The sequence below is a fragment of the Ambystoma mexicanum genome, chromosome 3p (genome assembly GCF_040938575.1).
Source record: "Ambystoma mexicanum isolate Mex_15411 chromosome 3p, UKY_AmexF1_1, whole genome shotgun sequence".
NCBI classification, from domain to species: Eukaryota; Metazoa; Chordata; class Amphibia; order Caudata; family Ambystomatidae; genus Ambystoma; species Ambystoma mexicanum.
Window position 1 is genome coordinate 192,843,473 of NC_090925.1, and position 22,834 is coordinate 192,866,306.

The window sequence follows — 22,834 nt, forward strand, 5'->3', positions numbered from 1 at the left end:
AGTTAGTTTATCGTGGTATGGAATTATATGGCACAAGGTGGATTGATACCAAATACTTAGTCACTTACCGCGTAACCAGCCGTAAACAGCAGAAAACAGTAGTTGCACGGCGCCCTTGACTCCAAAGCGGGTTTAACGCTGCAAGGGCAGCCGGGTTGGGGTTTTGTGCTGACTTCATGGGGGCGTGGCTTGAAGATGTCACGTGACTCGCAATTCGAGTCTGTTGATGGCCACGCTTGCTTCAACTGCTGTGGCTCCAGCCGACAGACTAACGCGAGTTGGAGCGTGGCAATGAAGTAAGCAAAATGTTCGAGCAGGGGATGGAATTAAAGTTTAAACCCCAGCCAATGCAGGCACAACAGCAGAAAACAGTAGTTGCACAGCACCCTTGACTCCACGGCGGGCTTAACGATATTGACAGCGCAGCTTCCACATAACATAAGAGAACAAGCATTGGCATAGCCATTCGTTTTGGCTCTGTGCATGCATTAATATCAAGAGTTTTATGAAGTTAATCAAGTGGATAAGAAATGGAGGTGACGACGGAAACATGGAGGAGGCGGCCGGATAACATGGACAGGGTCCTCCTCCCTCCCCCCTGTGTAAGGGGGAGGGTTGTGGCAAAAAAGCCAGCAAAGGGCAACAAAAGAAGGGGGCATGCCTATCGGCATATAAGCCTGCGGGTGTCCAGCTGCATGAGTTTCCAGCCTCAAGCAGGAGGACGCCCACTGCACCGGAGGGCTTGTTTTCATTTTGCTGCAGCCAGATTATTAATCCGTGTGCCCAGCTGAGGACTCAGCGTCAGAAGAGGGAGCTCCGGTGTCTGCAGGGGTCGAGGATGCACTGACAGAGGAGCCGCGGTGCCTGGGAAGGCCAGCTCGAGAAGCGATTCGGGAGACAGCGGACGGACCTTCCACACTGCGCGAAAGGCCAGTGCGGCGGTGGAGCCTAAGGGTACCCCGGGAAGGTGAGCGAGTGCGTGAAAAGAGTTGGAGGCACACATGGGCCAGCGGGCCGCCGCAGGGTGATATAACTCTTCTTTTAATCGAACCAGGGCTGCTGTTGGGTGAAAATTTAAATAACGTTGGGCGGACAGTGCAGGCCTCAGAAGCACGGTCGGCAAGGGGGTGGAGTTGGTGTGTGAACTGTGTGCTGAGGACGAGGACAGCATCATACTGCGTACCAAGGGGCAAGGAACGGCTAAGTAATATCACATGTCTGGGCAGGGTGGATAAAAGCCGGGAGAATTACCGGGCCGCTTGGGTTAAAAGAATTTTACAATGTGACCAGTGCACAGGGGAAAGCAGTGTCGGCAAAGGATTTAATTTGCCCTAAAACAAAACATACTTTTTTCCATTGCACTGGCACAGAGGACAGCCAGCTGGTGTGTACTTTACTGAATTCAGCGCACAACAGGATTTAACATCTGTAAGAAGCAAGTTGCAGCTGCCTGAAGGCTGCTGCAATTCTTGCAGTGCATGTCCCTGGGTGTTGCTGCCTGCAGACGGAACATTCTCACACAGCAAATGGAAATCATTGCCTGAGGAGGGAGCTGAACTTTCTTCAAGAGACAGAATCACGCCATTGCCTGAAGGCTGCTGCAGTTCGTGCAGTGCATGTGCCTGTGTTTTGCTGCTTAAAGCCAATTGCAAAGGCTGCTGATACAACATAATTCGCATTACAGCCCACGGCAGGGCCAGGAAGCTACTGCTGAAGAGGAAGCACACAGGGGGAGTTGAACTTTCTGAAGGAGACAGACTCAGGCCATTACCTGAAGGCTGCTGTAAGATTTGCAGTGCATTTGCCCAGGTAGTTGCAGAAGGAAACCAATTGCAGGAAAAGAAGCCTACAGCAAGGGACATGGCAAAACAGGCTCAGGGAGCGCCAGGGCTTTGCTGCCCTGATAAAGATCTGGAGGCCTTCATATCAATGGCACGGTTGGCAGCAGCCAAGCATGGGCCAAGCTGGTTGAACCTGGTGAAGACACACCAGGGCAACGAAGCAGCGGGGCAGAGCCAGAGGACTGATTCACCTCTGTTGTTCCCTAACTTCTCGGCCGATGGGGCCATGCGGAGATCCAGGCCATAGAAGAAGAAGAAGAAGAGCAAGAGGGAGAAGACAAGCAGAGCGAGGAGGAGGAACCAGCAACCAAGAGAAAGAGGACCATGAATAGCAAAGGCCAAAGCCAGCAATCAGCAGGCAGAGGCTGCTAAGAGGCGCAAATCGGCTGGGGCTAGAGGAAGGGGGAGAGTGCAGGAGCCTGTGGCCTTGACGGAACCCTTACCTGCTGAAGCTCCAGGGAACAGTGGCAGTGCACCCAGCGCTCCTGTAGCCAACTCGGCGGTGGTAGCAACAGAGGGGCCCACATCCTTGGAGAAGGTGAAAGGTATGTTCATGCAGTGTATGCAAGCATGGGGGAATGGTGACAATGGTCAAATGTTCACCAACAGGGGGAGAACCTGAGGTTGGGGGGCTTGGGTGCAGGGATAGGCCCCGGGGGCAAGACGCAAGCCCCAGTGGTGTCCAGAATAATACCATCATCTGGGGGGGGTTAGTCAGTTACAGCAGGTCTTTGCAACACCATCAGGCCTCCAAGGGCATGGGTCGGCTTTAGGAGTTCAAGGGGCGGCTTTCCCACAGGAAATCCCGATTTGTGGGGGCAGTCTTTGGGGACAGCCATTGCCAACGCTGACAACAAATCAAATGCAGGGCATAATGGTGGGAGATGCTACACAGTATGGAAGAGCAATGCCAGGTTTTGCCCCCGCAAGGGCAGCAGGGAACTCATTGGTTTGGCACATACCATTGGCTTATAAGGAGAGGATCTGGCAGAAAGGGATTGCGGGAATTAACTGAAAAAGAGAGGGAGAAGAAGGATAGGGAGAGGCCCAAGGTGGAGGAGACCGTTCACAATTGGTTGGCAGCATTTAGGATGCTGGCATCCATCATGACTGAAAAATACCCGCAGGATGCTGGTGCGCTGTTTTCCCTGCAAAAATATCGCCATACAAAAATATTGCCATACAAAAATATCACCATTTTTTGCAGCGATATTAAGGCATGCAACCTGCGGGGGACAACCCTGCAACCCCCCTATTGTTTTAAAAGGAGCTCCCAAAAAACCCTAATATTATCCCCACTCAAAATATTGCCTATGGTCGTTCCCGACGACCATATATACGGTGATATTTTTGGTGGGGATAATATTACCTGATACCATACATACATACATTGTATTTGACTTATGGCGGTCACGCCTGGCTAAAATATGACAAAAGTTTTAGGCTCAAAATGCAGGTTTGGCCCGCAATATCCTGGGATGAGGTTGATGTGAGGGGATACATAGAACAAATGGTACCTTTGAGAGAGACCGGGGACAAGGCACAGGGTGAGAAGCCTCATTTTGGGAAATTCAGAGGGTCTTATACCGGGGAAGGGGGTCCTTTCACGGGCTCTCTTCCCGGAACAGTCGTCCCAGTTACCGGGGGGAGCAGGTACCTTGCAGGATATTTGCAGAGGGGTACTGCCCCTTTGGCAAAACATGTCGATTTAAGCACACAGGTAGCAGAAGTTCAGGGGACCACAGCTCTTCTAGCGAGGGAAAACAAAGGAGTGGTGCCAAACCCAAAGAAAAGGCTAAACGTAATTAAATCCCACTTGCTCACACCGGTTCTCCTGCATAAGTTGATTCCTTTTCTAAATATATATCACAACAGTGCGGATGCAAAGTTGCTCTGGGAAGGTGTCAGGTGGGGGTTCAGGATCCCCTACAAGGGTAGGATTGTGAGCCGGGAAGCCGACAATTTGAAGTCAGCATTGGGTATGCCTGAGGTTGTTGCACAAAAGGTTGCTAAAGAGATCAAGCTGGGCATGGTGGCAGGCCCATTCACCTCCCCGCCACTGGAAAATGGTGTAGTGTCCCCTTTTGGATTGGTACCTAAGAAGGAGGAGGGTCAGTTTCACCTAATACAGCACCTTTCCTTTCCCGAGGAGGAGTCGGTTAATGACGGCATAGCCAAAGAGATGTGCAGGGTCCACTATTCATCATTTGATGATGCAGTGGAGCTGTTAAGGTCTTCTGGGAGAGGCACCCTCATGGGGAAGGACGACATCGAGTCATCTTTCAGGCTATTACCGACTCACAAAGAGAGCCATCATTTGCTGGGCTTTGAGGTAAAAGAAGAGTACTTCTATGACTATGGGCTGCGCTATTTCATGTGCCTACTTTGAAAAGTTTAGAACCTTTTTGGAATTTGCTCTGAAACAGAGGGCACAAGGTGGAGGGGTCCTGCACTACATCGACGATTTTATGTTCATCGGGAAAGAGGGGACGTGGGAGTGCGGGTCGCTCATGGGCATGTTGCAGGAATTGATGGAAGAAATGGGGGTCCCATTGGCCAAGGATAAGATGGTTGGCCCTCTCACAATGCTTACATTCCTGGGGATCGAGATCGACTCAGTCACAGGGAAGTGCAGGCTTCCCAGGGATGAAGTGTTGAAATTGAAGGAAACTATCAAGGATTTGAGGTGCACGAGCAAGGCTACCCTGAGGGAGCTCCAATCATTGGCAGGTAACCTCATCTTTGCGTGAAAGGTCATCCCAGCAGGGAAGGTGTTCATTAGGAGTATTGAGCTTAAAACAGTGGGCTTACAGCACGCAGCGCAGCATGTGCGCCTGTGGACTGAGGTGAAGGAGGACCTCAGAATGTGGGATGGGTTCAGAATGTGGGATGGGTTTTTGGATGAGTTCAACAGGGTCTTGCTATGGAGGGAGGAGTGGGCAAACAGTGATAAACTCAAACTATTCACTGACTCTTCAGGCTCCCACGGTTTTGGGGTCATTTTGGGGAGCAATTGGTGTGGCCAAGCCTGGCCAGCAGCGTGGCATCAGGAGGGGATTACCAGGGACATCACGTTGCTGGAACTCTTCCCTATTGTAGTGACTTTCAAGTTGTGGGGAAAATAATTGAATAACAAGAAGGTGTTGCTCTGGTGAGATAACTTGGCAGTGGTCCAGATCATCAATCAGGGGACGTCCAGCAATTCGAGGGTATTGAAGCTACTTAGAGAGCTCACAAAGAGCGTGCTTATATTGAACACCGAAGTTAGAGCACGGCATATTCCAGGGGTTAAAAACGTGCCCGCTGACTCTCTCTCTCGTTTGCAGTGGGAGAAAGTTCAGGGGAACTGTCCAGAAGCAACCAAGACAAAGATCCGATTCAAGGTACAGTGGTGGGGCATGATTGGGCGGATCTGAGTTCTTTAATCCACACTGCTCTGGCACCTGGCACAGCAAGAAGATGCAAGGGGTGCTGGGAGCGGTTCTTGGCCTTCCAAAACAAAGTGTTAACGGATGAGCAGAAGGGTTTGACAGTGCTTGCCTTTGTTTGATGGGGCTGGCGGTCTAGAAAAACCAGATCTTGGATGGCTTACCACATGGCGGCAATAGCCCATTATTTCAAACTATGGGGCAAAGCTGACCCACCAAGGAGCATTACATTGTGATGGCGATGAGGGGTTGGGCCAAGCAGGCTGAGAGTAAACCAGATGCATGGTGGCCCATTGATAGTGTGAAACTGCACAGTTTAGTTGAAATCCTGCATGTTGTTTGCCATAGAAAGTTAGAGAGGGTTTTGTTCATGGCAGCCTTTGCATTGGCTTTCTTTGGAGCCTTTAGAGTAAGTGAGCTGGTGACTGAAAATAGGGATGGTAGGGGCTCTGGGTTTCTAAGGTTGGAAGATGTACAGTTGACGGAAGGACGGGTATGCATTTATCTAAAAAGGTCTAAGACCGATCAGAAGGGGAAAGGGAGGACGGTTACACTCCATAACATCCAAGGGAGCATAGTGTGCCCAGTAGCGGCCGTGGCAACATACCTCCAGCATAGGCAGCCAGCAGGTGTGGGGTCTCCTCTCTTCTTGCACAGGGATGGGTCGGCTTTGAGCCATTTCCAATTCAGGAGGATCATAGACGTGGCATTAGAGAAGATGGGGGTAACGGAAGGTGTGTTTGGGACTCACTCTTTTAGGATAGGGGCAGCCACATCAGCGGCTGAGGTAGTAGGCCTGGGTCCCGAAGCGTTAAGGAGAATAGGGGGATGGAAGTCGGGGTGTTTCAGGAGATGCATCAGACCGGATAGAATGTAGTATTAACAGCTTCCTTCTCATCTCATTCCAACTAACAGCGTCACGGAGGAGGAGACGGTCCGTCTGGGTAGTAGGGCATTAATTTGTGTCAAGGGCCGGGGCAAGCTGGACAGTCGTCCTGCTTGCCCGGCCCTTGACATAAATGAATGCCCTACTACCCAGACGGTCCATCTCCTCCTGCGTGACGCGGTTCCATGAGAGAGAGGAACTGACCGCCGGTGAGTACCGGATTTGGTGGCACAAGGTGCTCGGAATAAGATGGGCTCAGCTGCATGGGCATATCAACGAATTGCTGGGTAAGCAGCAAAGGCCAGAGGTCCTGATTATACACCTAGGCGGCAACTACTTGACAAGCCTGGAGAGGGGGGCTTTCATGAGGGGGTTATGTTTTCATTACAGGAGTTGTCCTCGCAGCTGGGCGAAACTGAGATTTTGTGGTCGGAGATCATTCCAAGGCAGGAATGAAGGGGCGCTGTGAGCCACTCACCAGTGGAGAAGTCAAGAAGAAAATTGACCGGGGCAATGGTGAAATTCTGCAGGGTCAGAGGTTTCCCACAGATCAGGCGCGGCTTGATCAATTTGAAATCCCAGGAGTATTATTTGAAGGATAGAGTGCATTTGTCGGCATCTGGGATGTTTGCACGAAGCTCCTGGAATTATGAAGTTGGAAAGGCAGGAGGGTGGTCTGCGGTAACCCACCTTTGGTGTGGCAATGTTTTGGCGACCAATGGCAAGATACAGACTCTGAATGAGCTGTGGGAAAGGCGGAAGAGTCTTCACTCTTCTCGGGACCAGCTCCTCTTGGGGGCCTAAGCGGCGGGGGAGTCTGGTGGTAGCAATGAGGGCTCAGCTTCCCCCAAATAAACGGCACTCCCCCAGCCCAGGAACACCTGCATGGGCAGGCAGAGCTCAGACACGAAGGGTTGGGGGAGCTGAGCCTAACGTGGACTTCGTTTGGAAGAAAGGGGGAAGCAGGTTTTGGACATGGCGCAGTGGCCGCACCTTCGGAACTGTTTTCACTAAGTTGTTTGCAGTGGTTTGAATTTATTATGTTGTGAAAATAAATCTGCGGCCTTTTTATGCCAAAAATGAAGCCATGTCTCATTCTGCACCTTACTGTGTGGGAAATGAAAGGGGCAAAGAGAATGAGCTAATATGAGGGTAAAAAGAATGCCCAGGTTATTCGTGTGTGCATGCAATCTGAGCATGCATCTGCAGTGTGAGGGTGAATGTGCCATGTGAGAGTCCAAGTAGTGCAAGGGCTGTTATTATCCAATCTGATGGCACACAATGAATCATCTTTAGAAGGATGAAATGCGGAGTCAACCCTGCCTTAGTTCGAGCAAGTGACTGCAGGTTTGACACATCTTGCTGCAGCAAGCTCACACCCGTGGAGCTGTGTTACCAAGTGCATTCGTACATGTGCCAAAGAGTGAAAAGCTGTGTTGCGCATTTAAATTACTCCTCAGAATCTGCTTGAGGAAAGCTTAGCTAGCTTTTCTATAATCCCTTGCAAAGACGCTTCTGTTTTGTGTATGGTGGGGGTAAGTCATTCTGAAAGGTTGGCCTGCTCTTTGATCTCCACACCCATCCCACTCTTGCTGCAGATGGGCGTGGTTCTAATCTCTACACCACCTGCACCGGAAGATGTGTGCAAATGTTGAACAGTGTGGGCCGCAGGAAAAATCACCGAAATGCTACTTTCAACCTTGTCCATTGGTTCCTACACATAATCACTTGAATGTAGTCGCTGAGTAATGATCTGATCCAGAACCAAGACCCCATACAAGAGGGAAATGTGTTAATTAGTAGGAGAAGACAGACTGGCACATGATGTTTATTAAATCAATCTCTCCATATAATAAAACATGATTCCTGTAGGTCTCAAAAAAAGAAATATTGGTTAAAAGAGCAACCGAAGCCTGGGCAATGCTTAACACTCTATTGTGAGCAGAGCATTTCAATGGGTAGCTCTTTATTAGTGGTGTACCATTGGACCCAACACAACTGGAGTAAGTTTTGTTTCAGTGATAAGAACTGATTAGTGCCTTCCTTCTGAAGACCCACACAAAGCTCCAGTTAGACCTAAATATGAGCCTCCTTTCAAGATAGTTAAACTGAATAATACAAAACACAATTTCCGACGGTCTCTCTTTATTTCATTTATTTGAGACGCACATTCAAGGGTTTGCTTTTATGTGAAACGTTCCAGTTTCTTCACATTGTATATAACAACAAGCACCACGACTTTTCAAACAATGATTACACGCCGCTGACCTTCTCACGCTGCATCTTTTTTTGTGTCTCTTTAAGTCTTCAAATCACATTCCCAAAAACCAGAGAAGGTTTTTTTTAGCACAAATAACTAGGCATTATACTACTTGTAGGCTGCACCTAAGATGGGGGAAAAAAGCTTCAATCAAACTCGTTTTGCTTAACATATTTTATAAGGATGGATATATTTGTCAGGCTGGTTTATTATATTTCTGAAAATGTCAAGTCATCTTTATGTAACAGACCATTCTTGAAAGCCCAACGCAAACACACATTTCTACAAACTACAGCTGGAAAGATATATGGTTAAGTGCCTAAGTGGCAGACTTTGCTAAAATCCTAATGTGTGTGATAGCATGCAAATCATTTTTTTCAGAAGCTGTAACCACAACGTGGATGACTAACACCAGGGATCTCAATTCTCAGCGCACGCCACCTGCTCCGCGAGTGCCAGCAGGTTAAGGGGCAACTGTGATTGCTCAACTGGCTTTTCACAGCCCTCACGTTTCTCGGGCTGGCAGGATTACTGCCAGGGGTGAATTTACTATGCCCTTTAATCATAAAGAAACGTTCATGAGATTCCCGAATGAAGCAGAGCCACCTTGGCACAGGACGTCCTCAAAGGGTACTTGAAGCACAACGGGGGGCCAACTGAGCACTGCTTTCAGGCACTAGTGTAAGCCGCCCAGATAGAGGCTGCAGGCTGTTTTGGGGGTGCTTTTTGAGTCAGTCCATATTTTTAGGTGGTTAACAGATGTCCCCGAATAAAATGAGGGAAAGGAGCCTTCTTGTGAAAATAGGGATCCAATTAGACATTCATTGTACTACAGGCTCTGGCAATGCCAGAAGGGCCAGCCCAACATGCTGGCGTGGGCCCGTGTTTTTGGCTAATTGGACCAGCATTTTGACCAAGGTTGTGCCAGCTTGAACAGTTAGTACACCGTGCGGTAGGTAGTTTTGATCAATGTCAGCAATTCACTACTTGCAACGTGTTTGACCCAAAACTCACCCTTGCGTAGAACTCAGTCTGTCCTCAATTGCCATGAATTGCCATTTGCGATTGTGGGCCACTTTCTCATTGTTGCCCAGTCCGATTTTATCTCCCAGTCCAACCCTGCACACTTCAATTGCTATTCTGCAAGGAGGGTGGTGCACCCCATTTCCATATGCAACACAAAAGCCCAAGCTGGCTGCTGGCACCAGCACAGTAACTCCACTTGGCTGCTCTTCCGCTCACTCTGTTTTCCTGCAGGCATAACAGAGAGATGTGCCAAATGTTTGTCTGGCTATGGTGACCCCGACAGCTGGAAGGACCCATGTGGATATCCACTTCGAGTTCTTTCTAGTTAGCTTTGTGATATTTCATCAAACTGTTGACATAATGAAATTATGATTAAAAATGGTTTGTAAAGTTTGATACAAAGTTTTTATTCCAAAGAAAAAGTTAAAGAAAAGACCCGTTGAAAGTTACGTCCAAAGCATTTCAGGCATTATGACCATCTACAGGGAGTAATTCTAAACAGAAAAATATGTACAAAACACCATATTTAATGTAAACATGTTTGTAAACTCATATTGTTCTTATATACTTCATAATAAGTTTGCTTTTTGTGTTGCATTCATATTTACCAGGCTTCTGCGGCTTTGCTTGGTATTGGCCAAACAATTGATCTCTTTGGTCTGATGCCTGTGGATGTATCGGCAATACATTAGTGTTTGACTAATATTGTGATGTCCTAAAGATTCCTTAATTGTCTCAATACAAATGAAGTACTTAATAAAGAGTTGAATGTATAGCATATCTTAATGAATCAACGGATACATTTAATAAGTTGTAAAGCACGAGTTGTACGTCATCAACATCATCAAATGAATTGACTGAGCAACAAGAACTACATTTTACATATCACGTCATTGTGCAAATGGAGTATCATTTGGTGACAGGAGCAAATAGCTAAAGGATACAGTACAAACATTATTTGAATAACTTTTGGTAAACTAAGCTCTGGCCACTCAACCCCACTTGGTAAATCGATAACAGAGAGATGCACTATCTTTTCAATATATGTTCAATGAAAAATTCTTTATATGACGACATCAAGTGTCTTTTGGAACTAAATACCAACCGCTTTTTAAATGACCTAAAAAGAGATGTTAAGTGACATCTCACACTTTGCAATTTGACAGAAAGGGAGTTAATTGAAAATCCAGTAAAAGTAAAGAGAAAGATTGCAGAGACTGACTGGATTGTAACAAGGTCTCAGTTTGTGGAGAAAAAAAGTTTTGATGACATGTTACCTCTGAACATATCATTAGGTGAGCTACCGAAGTACTTGTTAAAATTTCCAAATAATTACTGGAGATCTAATTTTCTGAGGTTCAGAATGAACCTGGTGGTAACTAGAGAAACCCTTAGGATAAGAAATGAAGCTTTTGAGAGTGATGGTGTATGTGATCGATGTGACTCGGGGTTAAAACAAAATGTGGAACATTTGCTGATGGTAAGATCAGGTACTCTCAGTCTGAGAATTAAGTTCTTCAGGTGATTTGTTCACATACCCAATTGGTTGTTAGCTGAGGAATTTTGGAAAAGACTATGGGAAGGGAATGAGGTTTTCTTATTGTTAGATGTCCTGAGATTCTTAAAAGAAATTGAGACCTTGAATAAGACTTGAATGTTTATTGGTTTACTAAATCTAGAAATGAAGTCTGAGCTTTCATAAAGAAACATGTTCTAATAAGATTGGAATTCTTAGTTACTAAATTTGAGGAGTGGGGACATATATTAAGAAATATGCTGAAAGTTTATTTGCCTCTTGCTTTGTTTCTTTTATGAAAAGTCTTGTTCTTGTTTTAGTTAAAGAATTTATTAGATAATGAATGATATTGTTTTAAGTGTTGTATTTGATGATTGTAAGAACTTTATTCTGTTATTAATTGTTTTGTGTTCTTTTCGTGTATTGTAAATTGAAGTGAGTCATAATTAAAAAAATGTATTAATCTAAACTTAATTTGATTTTTGCTAAGAACACAATGATGGCTCATGCTGCCATTAGCAGTACAGCACAGGTGGCTGAAACATTACAAATAATATTCTATTTGCTCCAGATTGGGCAAAGTACCACTTTGCAGCATTTTGTACGTGTACTTGATGATAAATGCTCTGCTCTGGGGTCCCCAGTATTTACAGTGAACACCCGCTATTCCATATTGCAAACCAAGGATTAGCAATTCACCACGCAGTCCTGGGCTTCGATTTAGCCGGCTGGTGAATTCTGGGAATCATGGCCTTCATGCTAATTTGGTCAGATTGTAATGCTTTGTAAAAGAAAACCTCACAACTAGAGATGGTGTCCTGGTAAACCGACCTACACTAGCAATGCACAACCCACGAGCAAAAACGAAAAACACACAACAAAACAAATGACATGATAAGGCTACTTGGTTGTAGTCATGTGCTATAGCCCTGCAGCTTATTATGCACGATGTAAAGAAAACGCGAAGTAATAAAAAAGAAAACCCTTTTTGTGCATGTCAAACAGACATCATTGACCCTCTTAATTTTCCTTCATACATGCAAGAAGTCACATAGTTGCGGTTTCAAAATGACCCTTTCCACTCCATCGTACGACTTCTCCTTCCAGCCATTCCGACAGACAGGGAAGGCTGACACATAGCAAGTCCTGGAATGCATCATTCACACATGCATACCAGTTGTCTACTGTGGAGTCTGTGGGCCTCATTACACGGATGGCGGTACGGATTTACCGGTACCGGTAAAACACCGGTACCAGTAAATCCCTACCGCCTTACTACGAGGTCCCTTTGCGGGTTGGGGGATTTAACGCCTGCTTTTTGCAGGCGTTAAAATCCAACCCGCTAAGGGACCTCGGAGCTAATTACGGCACCACAAAATTGCGGTGCCGTAATTAGCGCCTTCCCCATTCCCATAGAGCCCTATGGGGCAGAAATGGGAATGGGGAAGGGCAATGGCGGAAGGGGATTTACCGCCCCTCCAACCTTGGAATGGGGCGGTAAATCCCCTTTCCGCCAAGGTGGTGCCGGTATTTTACCGGCATGAGCCATGGTGCGAATAGCGCCATGGCTCACCGCCTACCGGGTAATGAGGCCCTAGGTGTCTGAGAACATATGCTTATCTCTATCTGTGCAATAAAACACAACTACCAAAAAACAATGTTCTGCTCTTATGCTCAGGCTGACGTGGGAGGTGCTCGTTTCTGCAAGTTTCAGAAAACAACTCAAAACTTGGCTCTTTGCTCCAGAAACAGGAGGAAATGACTAGGAAGAGTGGACCCATGGGAAACAAGATTCACAAGGAGGAAACCATAACCCAACTTAATGTTTCCTAACCATAAGGTGGTCAGGGGGTGGGGACGGCCCGATCACCCATGTCCACACACCCCAATCCACAGTGGAAACTTAGGTAGGTAAGGATCCCACTCGGGATGGGCAGGGAGGGACCAGAATCCTTTGAACTAAACATCACTAACCCCAGGGTGGGGGACCACACCGGCAAAAGCCAGGTACACGTACTACTAGAATAACACAGAAGACAACTGCCACTCCCCAACAGGCTTGCCAACTATGTGGACAAACAACAACACCAAACACAGAGTATAATCATAGATGTTTAGCACAGAAACGCAAGACAATGATGTAAGAAGGAAAAAACCTGCAAACTTAATTCTAAAACCTCAACTTTCTACATACACTTCTCATACATAAACTCACACAACCACCTCTCTGCACAGCAATCCGCACGCACTTCACCACATTGCAACAAAGGACTAACAACACATATCACGGCACAACAGCACATGGGAATTTGCATTGACCCGAAAACCACACAGTGGTGCAAACTGAACAGAAGCTGCCAACAGGACATCACAACTCTCACTTTCCTATTCCCACTACACCATGCTAGCCCTCCACACCCACCCTTTCTTCACACTCTCCTTTTCAGATCCGTCAGAGCGCCGGGGAACCATTCTGGTGCTGACGGTGCGTGATACAAATACCTTTAACATTAACAAGTCCTGGAATCCATTGTTCATGCATGCATACCAGATGTCTACTGTGGAGTCTAAGGGCCTCATTACACGGTAGCCGGTAAGGGTTTACCGGTACCGGTATTTTACTGGTACCGCTAAATCCTTACCGCCTTACTACGAGGTCCCTTTGCGGGTTGGGGAATTTAACGCCTGCTTTTTGCAGGCGTTAAAAACCAACCCGCAAAGGGACCCAGCTAGCTAATTACGGTACTGCAATTTGCAGTACCGTAATTAGCGCCTTCCCCATTCCCATTATGCCCTATGGGGCAAAAATGGGAATGGGAAGGGCAATGGTGGAAGGGGGAATTACCGCCCCGCCAACCTTGGAATGGGGCGGTAATTCCCCTTTCCACCAAGGCGGTACCGGTAAATTACCGGCATGAACCATGGCGCTAATAGCGCCATGGTTTACCGCCTACCGTGTAATGAGGCCCTAAGTGTCTGAGTACATATGCTTTCCTCTGTCTGTGCAATAGAACACAACTACAAAAAAACAATGTTCTGCTCTTATGCTCAGACTGTCGTGGGAGGTGCTTGTTTCTGCGTCATATTTTCAGCAAACGGTACCACATGAGAAGACTCAGTCAGAAGAAAGGCATTCAATTGCAGATAAAGATAATGGGCCTCATTACAACCCAGGCGTAAGTTCCCTACTTTACCACCATGGTGTAAACTCTGTTTACACCATGGTGGATGGCGGATTTACCGCCCCATTCCAACGTGAGTGGGGCGGTAAATCCCCATTCCCCATTTACCCTTCCCCATTCCTATTTTTGCCCCATAGGGCATAATGGGAGTGGGGAAGGTGCTAATTACGGCACCGTAAATTACGGTGCCGTAATTAGCACCAAGGCGGGTTAGCGCCTTGGATTTTAACGCCTGCTAAAAGCAGGCGTTAAAATGGTAATCAGGCGTTAAGGGTTAACGGCGCCAACGGCACCGTTAAACCCTTAACGCCTGGGTTGTAATGAGGCCCAATTTAATTAAAGACTAGGACGTTCTGCCCATTGTGCAGTTCTTTGTTCCCTCTGCATTATTAAATTTACTGAGACAGTAAGACTTCCTACATTTGGCAGCCTCCAATGTCTCGCTGCTAAGGTTATGTTAATTATCTTATACTTCGCACCGTTACCATTGGGGTGGTCTCCAGGCACTCACGTGGCTCTGCAAGAAAGAGGGTGGGTGGGATAGGCAGGGAAGAGTGATAGGATAGATCCAGGGGCAGGAGAAACTTGCGTCTGTGTGTGTTGGCTTGCTGATAAGTTGATTGCATGCACTGGCTTGTTGTATTCGTAAGGGTAAGGCCCATTGTCCAGGGTCGGACTATGCCATAAAATTATCTCAGGCACCAATGAAAAAGTGGCCCAAAGTTGCAATGACAATTCATTCCTTTTGTGACACTGAATAGTACCCAAGGGGGTGCTATTTGATAAAATGTGAAGCAAATTGTGCATTTTAAAGGATATTTGTTCAGCAACGCTGGTCAAAACTACTAGCCGCGTAACTCATCAAACTGGCCCACTTTGATCCAAAAAACTGGCCCACACCAGCATTTCCGTTTTTGGTACGCCCATGGGCCTATTGCCCTATAGGCCTGTCCGAGCCCACCAGTGTCTGGGTTGTTTGTTCTATGTGGTTGTTTGTTATGTTGAGTGTGTGTTTGTGTGCTTCCTGTGTAGTTTGGTTGGTAGTTTTGACTGTGCACATTGGTCTTGCTATATCCGTAAGGGGAAGTTCCAGTATCTGGGTTGTTTGTTGTAGGTAGGTGTTTGTTATGTTGGGTGTGTGTTTTTCTGTGTGTTTCATATGTCGTTTTGCTGGTAGTTTGATCGTGCGCACTGCACTGGCTTGTTGTATCCATAAGGGCAAGGTCCAGTGTCTGCCAATGTTTGTTGCATGCAAGTGTTAGTTATGTTGGGTGTGTGGTTGTGTAGTTTGGCTAGCCCATAGGGCACATATAGTACTTGGGAGGTATGTTGGAGGGGAGCAGGAGCAGGGTGGTTAGTAAATTAACTACTCTCAAAGTTCTTCTAAGTATGTCCTCAGAGCACATCCAGCTGTAACTTACTGATACCCTTTTGAGAAAAGAGTGGAGTCAGCAGCTACCCTGGTCATTGACGCTTTGGTAGGATTCTTTTTTGGGAGGCAGTGGAGCTAAATTAGCACATATCTATTAGCTCTTAACATAAACACAAAGAAGTTAGATTCTTTTTCAAACATAAAAGGTTGAGATTTATTAAATTTTCAAGAGTAAAAAAACCTTTTCAAGAGTAAAAAAGCGAAATATGCCATCCTTGGCACAGAAATTTTTTTTTACACAAGGTTATGCAATGATTTTGCATATAGGTGGGTTAGTACATCAAAAGGGACTGTAATTACATATGCAGCTAGTGTTGCGGCAGTACGTAAAAATTGTCGACACACACAGAGTTCAGGTGTTTCCAGTTCGGTGAGTAGATGGAGCGGCCAGCGGTTGAGAATGTGGAACCTGCTGGTGGATGCACCGGACTGTCTTCAGGACTGGGGGAGCTTTTGAGCACAGAGGTGTTTGTTAAGTGCCAGGCACCTGAAATTGGTGAGACAAAGGATGGAGTGTTATAGGGGAAGATTTAAAAACAAGGGGTATTCGGAGAGAGACACTGCGGAAAAAGGAACCTACCTAGGGTAGTTGGAGCGTCATGGCTAGCATTGTTTGATATGGGCCAGAATCTGGGTAAGTCGCTGGCGATTAGTTGAGTCCAAAAATGGACCGACGGTCTCTGAAACAAGTTGGAAAACCGGGTTGGTTGGGATGTAATGAATCACAATGAGCAATATAGGCAATGGTGGTAGGTGAACAGTTACCTGGTCTGGTCAGAAAATTGAGTCCCAGTTGGTGCTAGATGAGAAGATGTCTCTATCTAGGGCGCGGGGTAGCCGCGGTCTGTTGTAGACAAAAGAGAGAAGGGGAGTTGGCCATTAGGCAGCTAGTTGCAGAGGTAAGAAGTGATTTGTGAGGCGTACTGGTACAAGCGTTGAGATGTCATGCTGTTGGTGCACACTTGGAAAATCAATATCGAGTGCCAGTGATCAAGGTAGTTGCCTGGGTAATGAAAAGGCAAACTGGTGCAGGCATCAAAATATCTTGGTGCTAGTGTCCAGCGGTCTATTCAATATCGAGTGTCTGTGGTCGACTTGTTGTTTGTGATTGTTATTTTATTACTATTTATTGTTGCAGCTTGAATGTGAGACTAAGAAATCAACAAAGGGCCGGTGCCTGTGCAGATGCAAGTTTCGGTTACAATCAAAAGACTGGTGTCTCACGAGGGTTGGGTCTCCCGCGATGTAGACGAAGTGAGTAGTGACAACTAGCTTGCAGGACCGCTAAGGCTGGTGTTTCCCATGTGTTTAGTGGAAATGGGAGCGGTCTGAAGCAAAAGCTTACCTCTGCAGTCGAGCTGTGTCGGCGACTGACGGAGCGGTTTGATACACGTGCATGCGTATATAGATCGAATTAGTTAAAGGCGCGCTCAAATGGCGCATGCTTGGAGCGGGTAGTGTTACTGTATCTGCGCATGCTCGTTGTGGGGAACCGGACTAGTAGTCTTTGGGATTGCTGGTGAACCTCCAGGGCGTCGGAGAAGGGGCACGTAAAATGTAGTAAGGGTCCATGACGATCAGTCTCCACAACAAATGAATAAATCAATGCAAAAACAAACTGCAGGTTCATACACTTCTTGGTTTGTAGTAACGGGTTTCTGAGAAAAACCTTTTCGATAAGTTCAGGTACTTGAAACAGAGCATGAAGGAACAGGAAATACTGTTAGTACTATAAGTACTTCAAACATAAATTTGCATGTGATTATTGTGGCATAGAGGCAACATGTCAAACAGTGGTCCAGGTTTTTTTTGGACGAACAGATTTCATTCTATAAGTGCTTCAAACATAAAGTTGCATAAGTTGCATACAGGCAACATGTCAAAAAAGTACATACATTTGCTGGTTCACGATAAAGTAAGTTCTCAGCAAGGCAGAACAATATAGACTTTTCAAAGGGAGCATTGAAAGACAGACGTTTCTGCTAATCAAGGATGGTCTGGTCGTCTGGACAAAACTCAGGTGGGAGCTGTACAAGGCCCTTAGGTGAGGAGACTGAGTCATTTATTAAAGAAAAGGTTCCACTCGATGGATATGTTTAGACCGTTTTTGACAGAGTCAAGGCGGTATATCCATTTCTGCTCAAGTTTTCGGAGTGCCAGATCGCGATCACCTCCGCGGAAAGGGTTGTTGACGGTCTGCAAGATGACCCAGAAAATGTCATTATGGCTGTGTTTCTTCTGCTTGAAGTGAGCTACTAGGGGTTTGTCATCGATGAGATTCTTGACACAGGAGCGGTGTTCACAGATTCTTTGTTTAATTTCTCTTTTACATTTCTCAATGTAGATCAGGTTGCAGGGACATTTGATGGCATATATTGACCATTTTCTTTTGCAGTTGCTGAAGTTAGGAAATGTCCATCTGGTCTCTCTTAAGTCGATCTGTTTGATGTTTTTGGTTAAGCAGCACACTGAGCAGTTGCCGCATTTGAAGCCTTAGTGGTCCTGCAAGCTAGTTGCCACTACTCACTGCGTCTACATCACGGGAGACCCAACCCTCGTGAGACACCAATCTTTTGATTGTAACCGAAACTTGCATCTGCACAGGCACCGGCCCTTTGTTGATTTCTTAGTCTCACATTCAAACCGCAACAATAAATAGTAATAAAATAACAATTACAAACAACGAGTCGACCACAGAAACTCGATATTGAATAGACCGCTGGACAATAGCACCAAGATATTTTGATGCCTGCACCAGTTTGCCTTTTCGTTACCCAGGCAACTACCTTGATCACTGGCACTCGATATTGATTTTCCAAGTGTGCACCAACAGCATGACATCTCGCCGCCTGGATCAGTACCCTCACAAATCACTTCTTACCTCTGCAACTAGCTGCCTAATGGCCAACTCCCCTTCTCTCTTTTGTCTACAACAGACCGCGGCTACCCCGTGCCCTGGATAGAGACATCTTCTCATCTAGCACCAACTGGGACTCAATTTTCTGACCAGACCAGGTAACTGTTCACCTACCACCAATGCCTATATTGTTCATTGTAATTCATTACATCCCCACCAACCCGGTTTTCCAACTTGTTTCAGAGACCGTCGGTCCATTTTTGGACTCAACTAATCGCCAGCGACTTACCCAGATTCTGGCCCATATCAAACCACGCTAGCCATGACGCTCCAACTACCCTAGGTAGGTTCCTTTTTCCGCAGTGTCTCTCTCCGAATACTCCTTGTTTTTAAATCTTCCCCTATAACACTCCATCCTTTGTCTCACCAATTTCAGGTGCCTGGCACTTAACAAACACGTCTGTGCTCAAAAACTCCCCCAGTCCTGAAGACAGTCCGGTGCATCCACCAGCAGGTTCCACATTCTCAACCGCTGGCCGCTCCATCTACTCACCGAACTAGAAACACCTGAACTCTGTGTGTGTCCACAATTTTTACGTACTGCCGCAACACTAGCAGTATATGTAATTACAGTCACTATTGATGTACTAACCCACCTATATGCACAATCATTGCATAACCTTGTGTAAAAAATGTTTTTCTGTGCAAAGGATAGCATATTTTGCTTTTTTTCTCTTGAAAAGGTTTTTTTACTCTTGAAAATTTAATAAATCTCAACCTTTTATGTTTGAAAAAGAATCTAACTTCTTTGTGTTTATGTTAAGAGCTAATATATATGTGCTAATTTAGCTCCACTGCCTCCCAAAAAAGAATCCTACCAAAGTGTCAATGACCAGGGTAGCTGCTGACTCCACTCGTTTCTCAAAACTTTTGCCTTACCCTCTCGAGTCAAGCCCCCTTATCAAAAAAGAGGGTTCCTTGCCTTACCTTATACACCCCTTTGGACAACCCTTTGGTTGTTGGGCTTATCTATTTATCAAATAACACTCAATGGAGAATGTTAATATTGTTAGTTTTTCTGATGAACTCTATAAAAAACTGTTAGACACCCCATCACTTTTGGGTATTATTACAACACCAACAGGACCAGCCAACAATCCTGGCCCAAATGATATAGACATCCTACTACAGAAAACGAAAAAACTAATCCGGACAGAGTCTCATGGCCAACTGATGCTCTAATATCTAAAAGCCGGTGTGATACCCGATTGTTTACAGGTCAAGAATATCCCACGAGTCTTCCTTGATAACCCCCGGTTCATGAAGAAATTCAGCGGAGTCGGTAACACATGTTCATGCGACTGGATTATCTTAGTGATCGAGACAGCAGACGAGGAAAGTAAGAACCAACAAGAAGAATTAAAAACCCTTGAAGACAAAATCAAAACAGACTGCGTAATTACAGAAATCAAAACCCACCTGGAGAAAACAGAAGAAGAGATAGCCAAATTCAAAAAATTCACAATTGATAAAAAACTTTGGAAATTACAAAATGATATAAAAAACTATAAAGAAGAGAAAACTTATCCTTACTTAGTACCCGGTTTCTACATCCAACTAAACCAAACAACATCTAATAATAGACGAAACCCAAGAAGGAAGAAGAAATTCGTAACTTTCTCAAACAGCTCTCACAGCAGCGACTCCGATTCTACAACAAGTGGACAAGCAGGGGCAAACCAAGGAACTAACCAACCACAGCAGCAGTTTTTTCAAGGGCGAGGCAAGCGTGGACGGCCGCGACACCAAGGGCCTCACCAAATGTGAACCCAACAATGGGTCCCGCCAACGCAAACATGGTAATTCCAATTTTCAATCTCAGCGATCACATCTTATCGTCCGACGAAATCATTCTTCTCAGTAAAGGTCTCAGCTTTATACCAAACACAAAACCCGACCTGTTCAGCACAGAAGTAGAACTTAGGAAAATTTTCAGAACCATCCGCATCTGCTATTTCTTCAGGGACAGCCCGGAAAAAGATCCACCAGAAACAACAGGTCTAAAACCTCCGTCATCCTTTACACCTCTGTCATCGATGGTATGTCCGGAGATCCTCAGTTTTGAAAATCGCATTTTACTTGAGATGCGAGAAATGTTTAGATCCAATACCATCCACTACAAAGACAATATTACTAAATCACAAGGCGAGGCACTAAAATCACTAGAAGGAGAACACAACTTCCTGATCAAACCAGCTGATAAAGGGGGAGGCATTGTCCTCTGGAGTCGCCACCTCCTCTATAACAACGAAGTGACCAGACAACTGTCCAACGCAAAGTTTTACAGACAGATTCCTGCCAATTCAACCACCAGACTACTGGCCGAAATCGAAAGCCTAATGTGCCATGCCTGGCAAGAGGGTTGGATAGACGACGATGAAAAGGCATTCCTGGTAAACCATCATCCGATTATTCCAGCCTTCTACCTGCTCCCAAAAATACACAAAAACGCAGAGAACCCACCAGGACGACCGGTAGTAGCCGGGATCGGCTCAATATTAGAACCTTTATCGATCTACATCGATCATTTCTTAAGAACTTTCCTCAGTCGTATGCCATCTTACATACAAGACACTACTGCAATGATAAAAAAGCTAAGAACCCTAACTGTAGACAGCAATGATCTACTAGTGACCTTTGACGTAGAGTCACTCTACACTAGCATTCCACAAATGGAATGTATAGAAGTCTTGGCAACCTACTTGGATAAAAGAACCCGCCTAGACCCGCCCACCTCTTTTCTGCTAGAAAGCACAAGGATAGCATTAACAGAAAACCACTTCATTTTTGAATAAACCTTTTACCAGCAGTGTCACGGTATGAGCATGGGGGCAACTTTCGCCCCAGACGTGGCAAATCTTTTTATGGGCTCTTTTGAACAGCATTCCATTTACCATACCTCCAATCCCTTCAAAAACTCTATCGGTTGTTGGTGTAGATACATCGACAATGTCTTTATGACTTGGAAGGATACGTATGATCAACTGCTCATTTTTGTAGACTGGCTCAACAAACGCAATCCCTGTATCCAATTCACTTTCGAGCAAAACAAAAACAAGATACCTTTCCTGGATCTTCACATTTACAAAGATCCTAACAACGGTCTAGCCACGACACTATACAGGAAACCCACATCCAAGAACACCCTTATGGACTACAGCAGCTTCCACCCTAAAGGCCTAAAGATGAACCTACCCTTCGGTCAGTTCCTCAGACTACGAAGAAACTGCAGTACCAATAACGAATATAACTCCACGAGTAGCGATCTAAGCATACGTCTTAAAGAACGAGGCTACCCCGGACACGTTATACGTCAAGCTCGCAGAAGAGCAAAACACACTGACAGAGAACAGTGCCTCACTCCAACAGCCAAAGAAATACAAACAACAAGGATGACATGCGTAACCACCTTCACGTCCTTAAGCAACCGTATCAAGAAGAGCATTCTCAGCCACTGGGATACATTGAACACAGACGTTTTCAAACCAGAAAGACCCAGATTTGCATTTAAACGCAATAGAAATCTAAAAGATCGCCTAGTGCACACATATGAAGACAAAACAAAAGAAAAGACAAGGCAGACCACACTATGGGATCTCCCCCTCGTAAAAGGCAACTTCAAATGCGGCAACTGCTCAGTGTGCTGCTTAACCAAAAACATCAAACACATCGACTTAAAAGAGACCAGATGGACATTTCCTAACTTCAGCAACTGCAAAACAAAATGGTCAATATATGCCATCAAATGTCCCTGCAACCTGATCTACATTGGTAAATGTAAAAGAGAAATTAAACAAAGAATCTGTGAACACCGCTCCTGTGTCAAGAATCTCGTCGATGACAAACCCCTAGTAGCTCACTTCAAGCAGAAGAAACACAGCCATAATTACATTTTCTGGGTCATCTTGCAGACCGTCAACAACCCTTTCCGCAGAGGTGATCGTGATCTGGCACTCCGAAAACTTGAGCAGAAATGGATATACCGCTTTGACTCTGTCAAAAACGGTCTAAACATATCCATCGAGTGGAACCTTTTCTTTAATAAATGACTCAGTCTCATCACCTAAGGGCCTTGTACAGCTCCCACCTGAGTTTTGTCCAGACCACCAGACCATCCTTGATTAGCAGAAACGTCTGTCTTTCAATGCTCCCTTTGAAAAGTCTATATTGTTCTGCCTTGCTGAGAACTTAATTTATCGTGAACCAGCAATTGTATGTACTTTTTTGACATGTTGCCTGAATGCAATTTATGCAACTTTACGTTTGAAGCACTTATAGAATCAAATCTGTTCGTCCAAAAAAAAAAACCTGGACCACTGTTTGACATGTTGCCTGTATGCCACAAT

General features: G+C 45.7%; 1 protein-coding gene across 2 annotated transcripts in view; it reads left to right on the forward strand.

The window, feature by feature from the left end:
• Positions 1–648: 648 nt before the first annotated feature.
• Positions 649–22,834, forward strand: part of C1S (complement C1s) — a 479,233-nt gene continuing 457,047 nt past the window's right edge. Inside the window, exon 1 of one of the 2 annotated variants that reach the window (XM_069650604.1) lies at positions 649–967. The gene's annotated coding sequence lies outside the window, so the exon portion shown is untranslated. Of the gene's footprint in view, positions 968–987; positions 2,387–22,834 lie in introns of those variants that run through there. The other variant, XM_069650605.1, reaches the window with a different exon arrangement.